This window comes from Theropithecus gelada, chromosome 6 (genome assembly GCF_003255815.1).
Source record: "Theropithecus gelada isolate Dixy chromosome 6, Tgel_1.0, whole genome shotgun sequence".
Lineage (NCBI taxonomy): Eukaryota > Metazoa > Chordata > Mammalia > Primates > Cercopithecidae > Theropithecus > Theropithecus gelada.
This window is the reverse complement of record NC_037673.1, coordinates 154,535,577-154,545,187: the sequence shown is the minus strand read 5'-3', so window position 1 is coordinate 154,545,187 and position 9,611 is coordinate 154,535,577. Positions and strand designations below refer to the sequence as shown.

At 40.4% G+C, this 9,611-nt stretch overlaps 1 non-coding gene across 1 annotated transcript; it reads left to right on the top strand.

Annotated features, from left to right (window-relative positions):
- The first annotated feature begins 6,384 nt into the window (after window positions 1–6,384).
- Window positions 6,385–6,574, top strand: LOC112627312. Its single transcript, XR_003120150.1, has one exon. It is a non-coding gene; the product is annotated as a U2 spliceosomal RNA (small nuclear RNA).
- The last annotated feature ends 3,037 nt before the right edge of the window (window positions 6,575–9,611 follow it).

Genomic DNA, 9,611 nt, shown 5'->3' with positions numbered 1-9,611 from the left:
CTTGGCTATAAATTCCCACTTCCCCCTGCTGTATTTGGAATTCAACCCAATTCTATCCTGAAGGCTTTTTTTCCCTATTGCAATACTGAACAAAATCTGTTTTTACCACTTTAACTACTGCCAAGCTCTGGTTTTCTTAAACAACGAAGGAGATTAAGGTTTAAAAAGCTGTCAGGAGCCACCTAGGAGACAAGAGGAAGAGCGAATTGGCCACCAGGCACTCAGCTCCACTCCAAGCTGCAGAGATTAAACTGGACTGTTTCTGGGGCACTTCTCCTGTCCCATGCCCTGCATCTTTTTTTCTTCCATATTTGTAGGTGAGGGAAGATGGTTCTGTAAAATAAAGATTAAAATAAAAAAAAGAAAACTCTTCTCTTCCCTCCTTCCTGTTTCCTTTCCCTGTTCCTTCTGCTTCCTCTCCCCTTCATGGGCTTCTGACCTACGCTATAAGACTTTGATTACATACAGGGAGAATTGGGCAAATAATTGAATACATCTAAGATAATGGGAACCAGGTTTCTCACTGGAGGGAGTTACAAATATGGAAAAGAGGAGGACAAAAATAAATCTGATGTTGAATTGGAATTGGAGATATTGGTGTGGACTTGTGGTTTTTAATATAAAGAGAAATAAATATGTATGTGTGTATGTGTCCATTCTATCCACTAAGATGGCCTAGGAGCATGACATACCAGTACCAGTGAGTACTCCTAGTGCCCAGATCTTGGTTCCTACATACCATTCCCCACTAAAGAAAATTAAGGCTCTTTGGAGAAATGGCAGACTCCAGGGCTAGGTAGGGAAATACAAGAGAAACTTGAAACATTTTTTGTTCCAGAAAGAAAGGAAGGGCTCAAAGAATGATGAGAACATACCACGAAGACACAGAAGTATCTATAATTAATCTAGAGCAAACATTATTCTAAATAGGGAAATGCTAAAATCTTTCCTTTTAAAATCAGGAATGGGACAAGATCCCACTAATACCACTACTATTCACATTGTGAAGGTCTGAGCCAATATAGATATAAGAAAGAAATTGAAGTTTTAGGAATTGGAAGAAAAAATAAATCCATACTAAATTGTATATTAAATGATTGTTTAAAAAGAAAACTCGATAGAATAGACAAACTATGAGAATTAAAGTTTAGCAAGAAGCCTGGTTATAGGATTCTTTTCACATTTTTAATTTTTTTATTCGGGTAAAATAAACATATATAATTTACCATTTTTACCATCTTTAAGTGTGCAGTTCAGTGGTAATAAATTCATTTATATTCTTTTTTCCCTTTCATCCCTCCCCACCCTACCTCCCCTTCTCCGCCTCTAGTAACCACCAATCTACTCTCTATCTTTATGGGATGCACATTTTTAGCTCCTGCATATGAATCTCTCCATGCTTGGCTTATTTCACTCAATATAATGCCCTTCAGTTTCATCCATGTTGCTGCAAATAACAAGACTTAATTCTTTTTATGGCTGAATAATATTCTATTGTGTACATATACCACATTCTCTTTATCCATTTATTCACTGGTGGCCACTTTGGTTGATTCCACAGTTTGGCTATTGTCAATAGTGCTGCAATAAACATGGAAGTGCAAATATCTCCTTGATATACTGATTTCCTTCCTTTTGGATGTATATCCAGTAGTGGAATTGCTGGATCATATGGAAGTTCTACTTTTCATTTTCTGAGGAGCCTCCATTCTATTGTAGAATCAATATTTTTATGTTGTATTTCCATATACCAGAAACAAACAATTATAAAATATAATTTTTTAAAAATCTGTTTACAATAGTTAAGAAAATACTTTTTTTCTACATAGAAAAAAGAACTAAAGATATGTCAGAACTACAGAGGAAAGTATAAAACTTTATTAGGATATTAAAATCTAAATAGAAGGAGAAATATACTATGTCCATGGGTAGAAAGACTAAATTGTAGAGATATGCATTCTCTCCAAATTCATCTACAGATTCAACACAATACTTCAACAGGGTTTTACATGGAAGTTGATAAAATGATTCCAAAATATACATGGAAGAGGAAAGGACAAAGAATAACTAGGATCCTCCAAAGAAAAGCAGGGCAGAGGACTTGCCACACAAGCTATCAGGAATTATACTAAACCTACACTAATTATGACTTTATTAACTATTATAAACCTATTGTAATTAGCAATTCAGTATTATAAGCCTATAGTAATTACCTATAGTAATACTTTATAATTATTATAAACCTATAGAAATATAATCATATTGGTGCAAGGTCGGATAAATTGACAAAAGGGATGAATGGAGTGGAATGGAAGGGAATGAAATGGAATGGAGAGCTTCAAAACAAACCCACACATTTCATAATGTTGATGCACAACAGAGGTGGCATGTCACATCACTGGGAAAGGAATAACTTCAAGAAATGAAGCACCTTTTAAAAATGTAATCCATTTGGAAAAGGAGAAATTAGATTCCTGCCTCACACTATATCCAAAAATCAACTTCAGATGTAATAAAGACATAAATGTCAAAACAAGACTTTTAAGTAAAAAATATAAGGAAAGTTTTGGCTGGGCACAGTGGCTCACAACTGTAATCCTAGCAATTTGGGAGGCCAGGGTGGGAGGATCGCTTGAACTCAGACTCCGTCTCAAAAAAAAAAAAGAACTCCTATACAACAATTACAAAAGCACAAACAATTCTCTGTAGGGATAACCACACTTTTTCTTAAAGGGACGGATAGCAAATATTTTTGTATTTGAGGTCCATACAACCTCTCTTGCAACTACTCAATCATTGTTCAAAAGTAGTGAAAGAAAATGCATAACAGATCAACCACGTTTCAATGAAACTTTATTTACAAAAACAGAGAGCCAGTCCAATGGCCTTAGCTTCCCAACCAACCCTTCTAGTAGACTAAGAATTTGAGTTGAAAATTTTTTAAATTAGAATTTAAATCAATTTGCTTTGTTATATAATAAAATACTGCAAAACCCAGTGGCTTAAAGCAACAAACATATTATGTCTATTATGTCCCTCTCTCTCTCTCTCTCTTTTTTTTTTTTTTTTTTTTTTGATGGAGTTTCGCTCTTGTCATCCAGGCTGGAGTGCAGTGGCAGGATCTCAACTCACTGCAACCTCTGCCTCCCAGGCTCAAGAGATTCTCCTGCCTCAGCCTCCCAAGTAGCTGGGATTATAAGCATACACCACCATACCTGGCTAATTTTTGTATTTTTAGTAGAGACGGGATTTCACCATGTTGGCCAGCCTGGTCTGGAACTCCTGACCTACAGTGATCCTCCCACCTGAGCCTCCCAAAGCACTGGGATTACAGGCGTGAGACACCATGCCCAGCCAAAGTCTCTTGATTCTATGGGCCTGCTGAGCAGTTTTTCTGGTCTGGGTCAGCTTGGCAAATCTATGCTGTCAGTTGGAAGCTTGACTAGGACTGGAAAGTTTAGGGTGGCTTCACTCCCATTAATGTTCCTTTGACCAAAGCAGGTCATATGTCCAAGCCCAGTTTCAAGATTCAAGAAGTAGATAAACTAAACTTCATCGTTTGTTTGTTTTTTGTTTGTTTGTTTGTTTTGTTTTTGGAAACAGAGCCTTGCTCTGTTTCCCAGGCTGGAGTGCAGTGGTGCAATCTCAGCTCACTGCAACCTCCGCCTCCCAGGTTCAAACGATTCTCATACCTCGGCCTCCCGAGTAGCTGGTACTATAGGCATGCATCACTACATCCGTTTAATTTCTCTATTTTTAGTGGAGTTTCACCACATTGGCCAAGCTGGTCTGGAACTCCTGGCCTCAAGTGGTTCGCCTGCCTCAGCCTCCCACAGTGCTGGGATAACAGTTGTGGGCCACCTTCATCTCTTGATCCTCCCACCTCAGCCTTCCAAAGCACTTGATAGAAGGAAGAGCAAAGTCAGGAGGCAAAAGGGAGTGTAATCCAAGATGGGAGGCATTTATAGCCATTTTACAATTGAATTGTAAACCTTTAAGCAACCATGATATGAATTCATAGTCTAGGCAATAATCAGTGGCTGTACATGTATAACTGAAAATCACTAACTTATGCTAGCCTCTGTGGCTTGGCTCCTAAAGGAAAACTTTCCATCAATAACAAGTTTATAGGCCAGAGGCGGTGGCTCACGCCTGTAATGCCAACACTTTGGGAGATGGAGGCAGGCAGACTGCTTGAGCTCAGGAGTTCGAGACCAGTCTGGGCAACATAGTGAGACCTTGTCTCTACTAAAAATCAAAAAAAAACAAAAACAAACCAGTTCTTAGAACAGTCCCCTATTTTATTTTTCACAGAACTCTCTTGTCCAAATGCATCAACTAAGACACTTCTATAAGCATAGTATTTGTATTAATGACTCCTAAGAGAATAAGCATTCCTTGTCCCCTGGTCCTATCCAGAGAGATTTTTCTAGAATTGGGGTAGGGGAGGGGAAGGTAAGGAATATCATTTGTGAATACTTATTCAGATAAACCACAAAATTTTATAGTTAGTCAATGAAAAACATATAACTATGTCTTTTAATACAAATTACAGAAAGCATGACATTTATAAAATGGAGACAAGGTTTTTAAAAATTGAGAGACGAGTGCAGTGGTGCATGCCTGTCACCCCAACACTTTGGGAGGCTGAGGCAGGAGGATTGCTTGAGCCCATGAGCTCAAGGCCGCAGTGAGCTAGGGTCATGCCACTGTCCTGCAGCCTGAGTGACAGAGCAAGACCCTGTCTCTTTAAAAAAAAAATAAAAATAAAATACACACACACACACACACACACACACACACACATACATAGAGGGAGGGAGAGAGAAACACCAACCAGATAGTGGAGGGTTTCCTGTTTGCAGGTATACCCTGAGTTTGGTAGAAGTCATTTCTCTCCAAAAGAGACCTTGTAGGCCACAGTCACAGAGCAAGCATCCCTGAGAAAGCCACAGAAATACTATTATCCTGGCTGAATCCATTCCCTGACTGGCTGGCACTTGGCAATCTGACAAGTGTTTTACATTCAAAAGGTCAAGCTCTGAGTGAATCTGCCCGGAGACTCTAGTGAAGAGTGCCTTGCCACTCACGCCTGGATGCCCAGGCCTGGCGCCGGTCCCCTGTCCCTGCCATTCTGACAGCTGGGGAAGAAGGACCCAGGTTCCCAGCTTGGGCTGTCAGCACACGCAGGGCAGCCCTTTTGTTGAAGGTCAAAGTCTAATTCTCACTCCAGGGAGCCTTCTCTCTGGCTCTCTTTCTTCCAGCATGTCCATCTTAATAATTGCTTATATTTTTCTGCTACTTTATAGTCTTCAAGACATTTTCCCCTTCACAATCTCATTTGATCCTCTCAAACAGAAGGAGGGTGTCAGAACAATCACGAGTCCTCGTTTTGTAAAAAGAAAGACTAGGCAATTGAGTTCTGGGAGAAAAGTGTAGGGACAGAAAGATGTGATATTTTTCCTCCCCCATCATAAGGGTCACGACTGACACTGCTATAACAAAGACAGGTTAACAGGAGATATACATAACAAATTTATTTCATCAAAGTTTTATGTGACACAGGAGCCTTTAGAATGAACACCCAAAGATACAGGGAAAGTTGTCTGGTTTGTTTTTGGTTTTGTTTTTTTCAAGACGGAGTTTTGCTCTTGTTGCCCAGGCTGGAGTGCAGTGGCACAACCTCAGCCCATCGCAACCTCCATCTCCCAGGTTCAAGAATTCTCCTGCCTCAGCCTCCTGAGTAGCTGGGATTACAGGGGCCCACCACCACGCCCAGCTAATTTTTGTATTTTTAGTAGAGACAGGGTTTCCCCATGTTGGCCAGGTTGGTCTCAAACTTTTGACCTCAGGTGATCCGCCCACCTTGGCCTCCCAAAGTGCTCGAATTACAGGTGTGAGCCACCGCACCTGGCCAGCTGTCCATTTTTATGCTTAGATTGGATGAAACATAGATAGCCATGTAGAAATATGATTGAACTAAAAGAGTATGACCCAATGCTAATAGACTGCATAGGGAAACCCAACAAGGCCTATGCAGATTCTTCTTGCCCTCTGTGTTGTAGCATTTCTTCCTCCTAGGTATGGATGAGGCAGGACCCCTCTGGAATGACAGTCTTCTGACCTAATATTGCACAAGGATAAGCCAGAGAATTTCTTTATGGCCAGCTCCTAGCCAGAATGGTAAAGAAAGGTTACAGTAATTATTCTAGTTTTTATGGCTGGCTTTGGAAAGGAGAAGTTCTAGTTTCTGTGACCCACCCTGGGGAAGAGGAATTCTGACTTGCTTCAAGACAGAATGAACGGTAAGAGACAGCAAGGCAGGAAATCTAAGAGACCTTGGTTCTGAGGTTGCTTCTGAGGCCTTCTGACATCCTTTAATTTATTGCTTCTCGACCTTTTGGCTAAGATCAAGTGTAGTAGCTGTTCTTATCAGTTTAATATTTGATATGTCCTCTATCCAAGGGCAATATATTAAATGGATTTTTGGATCAGGGAGATAGAATAGGAGCTTGCTCCATCCACTCCACACATTGATTGGTATTGCAGTACCTCCAGGAATGATGCACCCCTCCAGGAGATTTTTATTTTCAATCCTTTAATTTTAAAGTGCTCAGCACGCCAAAGTGCCATACTTTGAAGTATCACTTTCTGAGCCCCAGCAGAAGTATAACATAGTGGTTAAAAACAAAGGCTCCAGAGTTAGCCTTCTGCCCATTACTCACCAGGTAATCTTGGCACACTAATCTCTCTGACTCAGGTTTCCTACATAGACACTAGACATGATAATTTCCTTATATCCTAAGTCTTTTTGCAAGAACAAAATATGAAAATATAAGTAAAATGTCTGCCATATAACAATAGCACAATAAATCACCAGTATTGTTTTTATTATTTGTATTGCTTTCGTTGTTATCACATAGCTAGTGATCCAACACTAGCTATGTGATAACGCTAGCCATGTGGCAAAGTGGAGACACACATCCATGACCTGAAAGTCATACTACCTACCTTCAACTTTCAGTAAAGAGAGTGGGAACTCTGGCTGTCCTGCTCTCACAAATGAGAAGCAAGCTATCCCATGAGGTGTGGTCTAGGGTTCCCCATTAGACTGTTGTTGTTGTTCTTCTTCTTCTTCCTCCTCCTCCTCCTCCTTCTCATCCTCTTCCTCCTCCTCCTCCCCCTCTACTTCTTCTTATTCTTCCTTCTTCCTTCTTCTTCCTTCTTTCCTCTTCTTTTTTTCTTCTTCCTTTAGAGACAGGGTCACACTCTGTTGCCCAGGCTGGAGTGCAGTGGCACAACCACAGTTCACTGCAGCCTTGAACTCCCAGGCTCAAGCAATCTTCTTCCCTCCGCCTCCACATACCTGGGACTGCAGGCTTGCCCCGCTACACCCAGCCAGACCCATCTTCTTAAAAGAAAACTTTTTCCTTACAGCTTGCTAGAACTTCAGAAAAGAACCCCAGGGTCCAAAACTCTTTTAGGTATGGACAAAACACAAGTTTTACCCAAAACTGGGTTTGTCTTTAGAATCCTGTTAGCCTTTCCCTCCACAACCTAGTAGTCTAATCAGGAAAGTCAGTATTCCCAAATAAATCAACTCCATTGATGATCAAAGTTCTTCTTATAGCCAGGAGTTTCAAATCCTTTTCTCACTAATTTTTCATCAAATTTGCTCAAAAATCACCAACTGTTAACTATTCCAGTTCTTTTTCCTCCTTCATCCCTGGATAATTACCAATGGATATGTCAGTGAGCAGCAAATGGAAGAAGAAGGTGGAAAACTAAGGGTCCATGTGACCCAGTAATCTGGTTACAAATCCATGAATAATTAACTCACAGTTAACTTTGCCCACGTGAAAGAAAATGAGAGATGTAAAGTTATAGCATGCAAAAACAAACAAATGAAGAAAAGAATTAAATTTCAAATACAATCATAACTATATAAGAAAAAAAAGCAAATGAGAGAAAAAATGAAAATGAGAGAGCCAGGATCCCAGAAAATACATTAAACCATGACTGTGAAAGACAAAGAGAATATGAGGCAAAATAATAGTAATATAGAAATCCACCTTACTACACTGTGTATAGCCAAAGAACAGTAAATAATGAATCTCCCACTACCATTAAATTAACTTCAAATTGCTTTTGTTTGTAATTCACATATGCCTGAATCAAATCTGATGGTGGAGGTCTTTTTCTTAATGCTATTTACATGCCACAGAAATATTGCAACCAGAATGAAAGATTATTGATCGTTTCCAATAGCTTCCTCTAAAGTATATGCCAAACCTCATGAAGGTATATGTGAGAGTCATTTGAATTTCAAATGCATTTACAAGGGTCAGCGCTATCACAGTACGTAGCAAATGAATCCGTAATGAGCAGGTATTCCAGACCTATTGTTTCCAAATTATGCTTTTAGATTATCTTCATTTCTCTTTTGAAAATATGTCCTATTATTTATAGCATGGAATGAGAAACTCTTGACCTTTCTGACACCAAATTATATCTCTGGTTTTTACGATTGCTCTCTCTCGTGCTTTTACACACCAGCCTAGCCACAACAGACTTATACCCTTATTGTTTCTAGTAAACAATTGTTTACTAGAAAATTTACTAAAGATATTGTTCCTAGAAGCCTTCAAACCTCAGCTCAAATATCACCTGCCCTGCAAAACCTTTGCCAGCACTCCCAGGTGAAGTAGAAATCCCTGCTCAACACTCTCATCACCCTATGTGCATGTGTCCATTCTACATGTGACTTCAGCAAGCATCTTCTCTTCCAGCACCTAAACTCACCAGGTTAAGATAGAACCACGGTGCGACCAGGCGCGGTGGCTCACACCTGTAATCCCAGCACTTTGGGAGGCCGAGGCGAGTGGATCACCTGAGGTTAGGAGTTCAAGATCAGCCTGACAACCATGGGGAAACCCCGTCTCTACTAAAAATACAAAAAATTAGCCAGGCATGGTGGCGCATACCTGTAATCTCAGCTATTCAGGAGGCTGAGGTAGGAAAATTACCTGAACCCGGGAGGCGGAGGTTGCAGTGAGCCGAGATCGTATCGTTGCACTCCAGTCTGGGCAACAAGAGCAAAACTCCATCTCGGAAAGAAAAAAAAAAGATATAGCCACAGTGCTTGTATATATGGATTGTACTAGTAGTTAAGTAACAGAGACCTATGGGAGCTAACTTAAATTCAAAGACAGAAAGGGAGGCATATTATTACAAGCCTACATGGGAATCTCAAGGAATCCAAGCCAAGCTTCAGGAAAAGACTGATAAAAAACATGGAAAGCCATCTGGAATCTAAATCACACTCCCATCTTCTTTCTTTCTTTTTTTCTTTTTAGAGACAGAGTTTCACTCTGTCACCCAAGATAGAGTGCAGTGGCGCCATCTCGGTTCACTGCAACCTCCACTTCCCAGGTTCTAGCAATTCTCCTGCCTCAGCCTCCTGAGTAGCTAGGATTACAGGAGCACTTCGCCACATCCAGCTAATTTTTTTGTATTTTAGTAGAGACAGGGTTTCGCCATGTTGCCCAATTTGGTCTCAAACTCCTGAGCTCAGGCAATCCACCCGCCTCGGCCTCCCAAAGTGCTAGGAT